Below are 10,157 nucleotides of genomic sequence, written 5' to 3' on the forward strand. Positions count from 1 at the left end.
CATTGCTCTAAACACAGATAACTTTAGGAGAACTGTGTGAGATTTGAAGTTTTGCTACTGAGATTAGGAGCAGCTCTAATGATTTCCACAGAACTTGCGTGAAATGTAAATTAGCAGAGTCTAGAGTCATTTGTCATCCTTTTAAATCTGTTTCCAAAACTTGATTTCCTGTTCAGAAGAAGGGCATGTTCCTGGGTCAAAGCCACGCAGAAAGCAATTGGGCCCTGGATGGCACTTTTAATTGGGTTTGGATCAGATTGCCCAATGGGACACCCTGGATTTCTGCCTGCCAAAGGACTTTTCTACACAGAAGACTCATGTCCACAGTCTTAACCATGTCTGGAGTAACTCTAAGGTAACAATGGTATTTTTCTCTACCCTGACAGAAAATACAGGTTTCTGCTCTCAGAACCAAGAGGGAATCAGAATACAAAATGAAGACATCAGAATTCCTTGGACCATGATGGATGGAACTGGTGTCATACAAAGGGAAATAAATAGAATAATTGAACTTTAACATGGAAGCAAGAAAGATTGGTTAATACTAGTTTGGGGGGGCCTGTATGTAAATAAATGTATTAAACTATATTTTAAATAGTCTATCAGATGTTGTACTTTCATGTTTGCTTATTTTTTAATCTGAAAGAAACCCATGTTGATGGGGCATACAAGCCATAATTTAAGTTGACCTTAGTGAATTAATTTACTGGTAACTATTTTCAAAGTATGTCTTAAGTAAATAACACATGAAGTAATTGAAAGAGAATTTCAGGCTTGCAACCACAACTATTTGTAGTGTAGACCTAAGTCTAAGCTTTGGGTTCATCCAATTATGGTATCAAATCGTTGCCATGTATACGATCAGCCCCAAGCGTGTGGGATGACAGTCAACACATCAGCCAGAATATTTGTAGGCAAGTCATTATGCACTGCAATCTTTTCAGCTCTCAAAAACTAAGCAAGAATTGTTTGCAAATCTTGGCAAAACAGGCAAGCTGCTTAGTAACATGGTTTGGATAGAGAGGATATAGTGAGCCTTCCTCTGAGACCTTGCAGAGCACCAGGGAAGCGTTGGCATTGGAGGCTGTTTCAGACACAGCCTGTCTTAACTGTTGGTCAAGCCTCTGTGGCACTTTTCAGATCTAAAATATTAAGTCTGGTCCCCTAGCCAGTACTATATTCAGAAAATTGTGGTTTTTCTATCTGAAATTGCCGCTCCAAAATATAACTGGAAAATATATTCATTCTTCCCTATTTCATGCCCTAGACTACTGAGAGAGTTTTGGCTTTATGATTTCTGGTCTGGACCCCTCTCTATCTCCAAAATTAATTAAACCAAACCAGTGGGATAGTCTTAAATTCATATTGGCTTCTGAAAAGAAAAAAAAAGTAACCCTTGTCTATTATGGGAGCCTGGCAGCAACAGATTACATATTTAGGGAGCCTTGTTCCTGGTCGTTTCTGCAGCTTTCATTAAAAAGATATGCATGCTAATCGTGGAAATGGGAGGCAACCTAGAAAAAAGATGTATTATTATGAGAGGCTGGGACATTGTATTTGTGCATACAGCAGGGAAAACGATATTGGAATGAGTGCTAAAAACAGCCCAAGAGCGATGTGGGGAATGACGAGGAGGAAAATCCAGAGCCGGAGCATCGTAAGGGGAGCAGCGGAGTTGGAGTCAGAGATGCAGAAAGGAGAACAGGTGAGGGTCAGAAAGATAGAAAGGAGAGAGAGCAGCACTGGGAGAAGACATGAGAAATTAGATCAGAATCTAAAAGCACTCAGGAGAGCAGGGAAAAAGGCAGAAATTAGAACAGGAGCTAAGAGGAGAGCTGAAGAGGCAATAAAAACTCAAGGAGGAGAAAGAAAAACTGCAAGATGAAGAGAGGAGGACAGGAAAAAAAGGGCAGGAGATAAATACGAGGCAACATAAAAGGGCCTTGATCTCCAGTTTGTAAAGATGACATGATCTGTGGTGTGAAAGAAAAGAAATACTTTGCATTTTTTCAAATGGCCGTGAAGAGAGGACCAGGCTACATCTCAGAAATCAATATCACATTTTATGCCTGCTGCACCCTTCACGAAGAATCAAGACAACATTGATTCAAGTAAGTAATATTTCATTGAAAACTGATCTTTGATTGCATAGCTGCAAGGGACTGGCTCTGAAAATCCCTCGGTGGTGTCTGTGCTGAACAGGTGTCATTTTCAGGATTGTGTTAGAAGTGGTGTGGCTTCATTCGCGGTCCGCGGAACACGTGGAGAGCAGAGGACACGTCACTTTAGTCTTTGAGAGCAGATGATGCTGCATCAGAAGGGCTGGCCTGCTCTCTAGGGTCATTAGTCTGTGTCTGTTATTTTGTGGTGAGCAGCCTGGAAGGTTTGCTTTGTGGCTGTATTCATTTCAAGCAGTGAAACGATTATTTTAAGATAATTAGAAAAGCCTTAGACCGGTATTTTAAATCTGCTTTCCTGATCAATTGTAGCAGTGTTAGAGCTGGTGTGCAGTCATGAGGCACATGACCATCTCCCCAGACCGCAAGGCCAGGCTCTTGTAATGGAATTAACTGTTTCCAAGACATTTTTTCCCAGTATTTGAGAATGCAAAATCTCCCCTTGATTTTATTTCCCTGGCCACTAATTCCCTCCGGAAAAGAGATTCACTGTTTTGCTTGCAGATGTAGATGTGTTTCAGCTTCTTTGTACCATGAAGGGTGACAGTGAAGCAATTTATAGCAAAACCTATGTTAGAATTCCCTTTTGGACAATCACTTTCTTATCTTCATAAAATCAAAACATGTGGGTGAAATGCTATGTTAATGGGGAAGAGGGCACAGAAGATTTTTAGACATAAACATCAATGTATTTCATTGAAAACTGGCTTGTCCCAATCAGGATATTTAGCCATTTGAATTAAGCTGGAGCAATAATACTGTATAAACTTCCCACTGAGGCATGTCACACAATTCAGGGACACTGCAGGAGATTTATTTCTGCCTTTTTTTGGTCCTTTCAGAGAAATGTAGCCTCAAACTTCTCACTCACAAATCCTGGTGGTAATTTACCACCAGGAAAACTGAATTGCAGGATTTTATTTTCACAAAATGAAATTATTTGGGCCATCTCAGAAAAGCCAAACTAGGACATTTTGTTTCAACAAAGTCAAAATATTTTGTTTCAATTGAAAATGCATAAACAAAATATTTCCACAACTCTTCAAAGTGCCTTTGAGGAAACAAGGGCTCCACATCCCACCCGGGGATGAAGGCAAATGTTGAGATGCTGACTGTTGTTCCATAAACCAGTTCCTGTGTTAACTCAGTTCTCCATTGGTGCAGTACCTCCGAATTGCAACTGAAAATTCATTTTGAGACTGAAGGAAACAAAAACACAACTGAGAGGCTGATAGATGAGGTCTGTGAACCTGCTTTTGAGGATAAGCCTTTGTTCAGGAGGGTATGATGGTCCTACCTCCCAAAAAGCTGGTCTAATGGAAGGCAAGTGGAGTCTTGGCCTTTGCAGGAAACTTTGACACTTATTTTGGGAAGCTCTTTGGAATGCAGCACTCAAGCAAAGCGGAGGCGGTGTGTTACAGTATGGCCACAGGAATTAGTGATAATTAATCTAGACTCTGAACATTTATCACCATGGTCAAGAGAGAAATGTGATATTGGAGAACATATTATTGTGACTAACACCAGTTTGGCTCTGGTGGTGTGAGTGAGGATTGGGGAAGGTTCACTGTAGCTAGGTGGTGATCCCCAGCCAGGGGCTTAGGAAAGGAAAGCTCCTTGTGTTTATGAAATTTCATTCAGCAAAGGCTGCAAAGAGCTTCCGGTGGAGCAGTCCTGGAGTTCCCTCATCTCAGTGGACAACAGTGACCACTCTGAGGAAACCTGGCTTCTCAGCAGCAGGGAACCCTGAACCACCACCTCCTCCTCCACTTTTCCTCCCAGGCCTGGAATATCCAAGGACTTTTCAAGCTCGTGTATCAAGAGCTAGTCTATCAGGGAGCAGTGTCTCTTTAAATACATTACCCCACAGGACAGGTAATTTCCTTTTCAAGCAAAATCTTGAGCTTCACACCATTTCTCTCAAGCTATAAGAGTGATAGTAATACATACACATATTTACAAATAGTTCATTTTTTCTCATATATTCATGCCCCCTGCATCCTTCCACCCTTCCCACACAAAGGTAAAAAATAAACATTTTGGGTGTTTTCCTCGTATTCAATGACAGTGCAACTACTCAGATGCAGATGCAATGAATGAGTTCAAATTTCACAGTAGCACTGTAGTAGAAGCAGAACAAAATATAGTAATATCCAGGTTATTATGGTTTTCTGACACATATGACTCAAAGCCATCTAACTTGCTCCAGAACTTGAAAATTGTTCAGCAAGCAGAATTGATAACTCTTAAAAAATGAATAATAATGTCAAGTCAGATCCTTTGAGCATAGTTACAAGACAATGTCAAAAACTAATGTACAGTTACTGTTCAATAATCCTTCAAAACATAGTTGCAGAACTATTTTGAAAACAAGTGAATTAGGAAGACACTTTGAAGAGTTGAAAACAATGAAAAGGACTTGTGGCCTAAGAAAATACCAGGTGAAAAGATACTGCATATGTGTGCACATACAGGTGTGTTTTGTGTACATTAAAGAGACAAAAAATTAACAACAATTGTGAAATATATTCAACAAATAATGGGAGAAAATGCAATCATTATTTGTCATGAGTATGGGTACTGATGAGAAGTGTTTGTAGTATTTCTGACTTCCCTAAGCCTAATACAAATGTGGAGAAAGTGGCATGACCCACTGAGCTGACATTAAAAGCTTTACATTGAATTAAACTGACAGAAACCTTCAAAAATTGTTTGGGGAGGGTAAAAAAATTTCATGACAGAGCATAACAGATGTATGAAATTAAGAGCATTTAGGATACATTATCTTTGCTGTATGATGGGAAATGTTTCTAATTGCACTCGCAGGGTGCCTTTAAGATGTGTTTTTATTTAAGAAGTGTTCTTTATGATCTGTTATGGATTTTCAGCAGAAATATAGAGGCAAAAGAATAAAATGCATATTAAGATCTATATTTTTGCAACAATCAACACATTTGTTGTTCAGTGAAGCAAACTGTAAAGGCAAAGTTACTGAATCTATAGGAGTGGAATGAAAAGAAAAAATCCTATTGGGTAAGGAGGAACCTGTACTATACTGATGGACAGATATTCAGGTGCCCGTGGGTGCCCTTGTAACTCTTATCAGTGCTGGACTGTATGGATTTTCAGGTACATCTGCACCTCACTTCCTGTAAAGTTATTGCTCTTCTTTTCCTGGATGCTGGATGATCATTAAATCCAGTAATTGAGATGCAACTGGAAATACTGTACGTGGATTTCAGCATTATTAATAATGTCTGTGCTGCAAGGCATCCCCAACCAGCATTCAGTGTTCAAAAGTCCTGCTCAGTATGTAGTGAAAACTGGATAAAAATGCAATGGAATTTGTCTTCTTGTATATTGCAGAATCTCAGTTAGTTCTTGCTGTGTCATTGACTCCCACAGATTTAATATGTATTGAATCAAATTTCAATAAGAGGTATCTTCTGAAATTACAGCATCTCCTATTGTGTTCACCAAGAGGTTCACAAATGGAACTAACTAATGAATATGGTGTTCCAGGGGTTTTTTGCTGCTTTTGATGCTTCCAATGAGAATCATCATTTTAAGGCCAAATAAAACTGTCCAATCAATGCTGCTGACTTGCAGCATTGAGTTGAGTCTAGAATGTTCCAGCTGCTTTTCTCCACATACCCTGATTTCCATTATGATGGGACTTCTTTGATCTTTTTTTTTTTCTAGATGGATGGAAAATTTCATACTTGCACAAAAGAACTAGAGGTGTTTCTGCTCTGAGCTGGTACATTTGGGTCTAAGCTCCTGTGCATCACATCCAATCAGAGCTTTTTGTCTCATTCAGTCAGGTCTTGTCATGCACAGCTTTTCTATTCTATGTCAAATTTCTTTGCTCTGTCCCAAAATACAGAGAATCATAGAATCATTTAGGTTGGAACAGACCTTTAAGATCATTGAGTTACACTATTATTGTGACACTGCCAAGCCCACCACTAAACCACATCCCCTGTGAACACATTCCCATTGTCTTTTCTTGGTATGTAGCATCCTTGCCTTAGATGTGGAAAAAATCTAGACTGTAGTGATTTTCTGGTGACCTCATAGATTTACTCCTGATCACAGATCACGAGTTGGGAGTTACAGCTGTAAAAGCCATGTCAATCCATTAAAGTAAATATTCAAAACCACATGGCATCTGCTAGTCTTAGATGGAAATAGAATAAACTCTTTCTTTGTTATAACCACAAGAAAATCAAATGTTTACTAACATCAGAACTGGTTCAGCCCCTTAATAGTGAAAAGTGACAAGACAGATTATTATCTCTGACATAAATTTGAGTAGGAAAAGGATTCTTTGCAATGGAAACAAACGTTAATGGAATAAAAATGACCCGCGCTGTCCAATGGATGTCAAACCTAGTGGAGTCCAGGATGACTTAGAACCATTCGGTTTCCATCAGAGAAAACAAATTGGCTGAATGAAATAACCTCTCATTCAGTTCTATATTTTTGTCACCAACAGTAAAAATAAATAAATAAACCATACAAAACCACTTTCTTAACTTTCTCCAAATGAAATCATCCAACTGTGTGATCATGTTTCAGGTCCATTGCTCAAACTCAGAAAGGGGAAAATAAATAAATTTTTCAAAAAAGAAATTATATTAACTAACTCCAAATTAGGATTATTCTGTTGCAGCCACACAACCTGCGTTGTAAAGTCTGTGTTTTAAATTTTCTCCTGGAGGATGTCCACCAGTAAAAGGAATGGGCAATGAGTAAATAACCCACCAATTATTGTACATGTAAAAGATGAGGAAGCCAAATACTTTTTAGATTGAAAAATTGGTTTCAAAAGCAATACTAGAAAGAAACTGCTAAAAATCTAACGAGAAAATGGAACAGTTAAACAGAGAAAAGTCTGGGCTGCTAGGTGGGGACAGAGATCTGATCGCTAATTCCATCAGACAATGCACATAGCCCTGAGCTGATCTGTGAGGAGCCATCAGGAAAAACAGAGCAAGAGGAAAGTCACGGGCCAGAAAAATCATCCCAGATTGCAAATGGCCCAAAGGCTGTAGGTTGTGGAATGTAGTATCAGTTTAAAACTTAATGGCTTCATGAAGGCTACATGTGCAGGTAATGCATTAGACCCAAGAGATCTAGGCCCAAACTTTCCTTTTATTAAGACTTACCCAGAATTGCTTTGCATTTAAAATGATTTAAGAGTACAGTTTTTCAAACTGGATATTCATTTAAAAAAAAAAAAAAGAAAGAAAGAAAAAGACAGGACTGATTATTTTCAATTAAATAGTTTTATATTTGAATCAGTGAAATTATGTGATCTGTTGAGGGGAAAAAAGTATTATGTCATATAATTATATATAATATATACTTTAGTGCAAATAGTTGTTTTGCTCTGATAAAACATGAATGAATCAGTGTTAACATGTAGCAAATTAAATCCTTCTCATTCCTTGAAAAAATCACTTTCAAAGCTGTTGTTTCTATAAGCCATTAAATTCTGGGTCAGGCTATGTGTTAAAGTGCCAAAAAAAACTCATTGAAAAGGATATATTTCATCCAAAACAAGTAAACTTAGAAGAAAAAAAAAAAAAGAGAGAGAAAAATAAAGCAAGCACAGAACCCTACCTTCCCTACCTTTAGCCTGAAGAAATCTTTGGATTTGGATATCCCTTTAGATTGGAATCCCTTTAGTTAAAAATTATACAATAATGGTTTTTACCCAACGTGTTGCTTTTTTGTAGAGAACAGACGAACCCACTGGGAATATTTCTCTCATCTCAGTGGGTTCAGAAAACTCTCTGAATATATGAAGAATTATAAAATTATGGAATCACAGAATGGTTTGGTTTGGAAGGGATCTTAAATATCATCTCATTCCACGTCCCACCATGGGCAAGGACACCTTCCACTAGACCAGGTTTCTCCAAGACCATTCGAACCTGGCCTTGAACACTTCCAGGACTGGGGCAGCCGCAGCTTCTCTGGGCGACACTTCCAAATCTTTATTTGCACCAAATCTTTTGGTGAGCACTCAGTGCTGGCAATGAGCCCAGCAATTACAGGGTTCCCAGGGCCCCTGCAAGTGTCATCGGCCCTGTTGTGTTGCTGGAAACTGAGGCACAAAGGTTGTGGGGTTGTGGGGGCAATACAAGAGCCAGAGTTTCAAGAGCAATGATGTCTCACAGAGAGCACTCCCAGCACAAATAATTGAATCCCGTTTATCCACCAAGTTCAGCGGCCTTCTCCCTTGCAATGCAATCCTGCTGCCTCTGGAGCAAGTAGAAAAAAGCCCAGATTTTTGGAGAAGAGATTCACACCACAAGTCAAGGGATAATGTGTTCTTCCTAAGCATATAAACAGGCACAAAGCACTGAAATTAGAGTATTAAAAAATATTTCTTTTTATCAGTCTTTTTGTATTACTGAAATGTAGAGAGAATTCTTTCATTAACCATTTCCCCAGATTACACACGCATACATTTGACACTAATGTAAAGTGCAGTGTGTTACTTGGTAAATCTCCCTTTAAAATACAAAGTACTCACCTCCTGTAGAGAAGCCTCCTGGGGAGCTGGCAGCTAATGAAGCAAAAAAATATTGGGGTTCATTACGCATGCAAGCATCCTGGTAAAATCAAAGATCACTCTGGAACCCCCTTGAACATATTATAGTTACCATTAAAATCATCATCATAGGATTTGATGTTAGTAAAACATATTGCTTAGGCTATAAAACATTCTAAACTAGTATCCCAAATGTCTTGCCTCAAGCAAGCACTTAAATTAAAGTTTCAGACAGCTGGCACTAGAATCAAAATAACAGTTTTGCACAAAGAGATTGGATAAACATGATTATTGTTTTCATAATTTATTTTGTCAACGTGCAGTATTGTGCCTTGATCCCTCCATTGTGCTTGGGCACAATTTCTTTCACTTTTCAACAGGTAACTATATTTCACTGAGGTTTTTTTTTTTTTACAGAAAGCAATCCTAATTGATCTGGTGCTCTTGAATAATCTAATCCCTAATTAGTCGAGTCTGAATGTTGAGAAAGGCAGCATTGTGTGCTTTAATTAATTTCCATAATCTGGAATTTCTGTTTGCTTGCCTCATAAGATCTTTTGGTTTCCAAGAAGAGGGTAGCAGAACAATATCACTACTTAGCGTATGAAAAAGGGGGCAGTGTTCTGGATATTTGATACTGAGCGATTGCAAAGGCTACAAACATATAGTTCTTAATTAAGACTGAACCCATTTCCTGTTTACCTTGAGTAACAATTTTAAGAAGGTGTTCTTCCTGCATTTATTCCAGTTCAGCTGCTCCCTGCCTCTTAGGTAGAGTGAGGATGATATTCTTTCCTTTTATTTCAATTTAATCCAGACATCCCAAACCAAGTAGCTGTTGAAATGTAGAGAAATAAAGTGCCAGAAAAATGCTGCAGCAATCTCTTGCGCAAATACACATTTTCATAGACATATACCAAAACATTTTACATTTCCAACCCTCTTTCAAAGACAAAATGTGGCTTGTTGAACAAATCTCAGCAATTTCTGCATTCTTTTACCCAAGTGGTGAGCAAGAAAATATCTTTCCGCAAAAAGCAAACGTCCATCCAAGACTGACAATTAGAAAAGAAGAACCAGGGTTAAGAGAAACTCCTGCTTTGCAGACACGGAGAAGTGTCTGGACATTGCTGGAGAGTGCAAAGCACTTTTATGGTCCACAGTGCTCTTTTGTACTGTTTTGTATCCAGTTCTTAAACATTTCTCAACATCAAAAAATATCCTCATTTTGGTAAATGGTTTTCTTGCAGGCTCCTTTGAATATTATCAGTACAGATTTTTCACACAAATGAGAAATTAAACAATGGCATTGTCAGGAGCTGAGATCTCCCACCTCATTTTACACACTGCATATTGGAAATATATCGATATATTTTGTATATGCAGCATTCTACATATATTCTTTATATATCTGC

Source organism: Aphelocoma coerulescens, chromosome 10 (genome assembly GCF_041296385.1).
Source record: "Aphelocoma coerulescens isolate FSJ_1873_10779 chromosome 10, UR_Acoe_1.0, whole genome shotgun sequence".
Taxonomy (NCBI): Eukaryota; Metazoa; Chordata; class Aves; order Passeriformes; family Corvidae; genus Aphelocoma; species Aphelocoma coerulescens.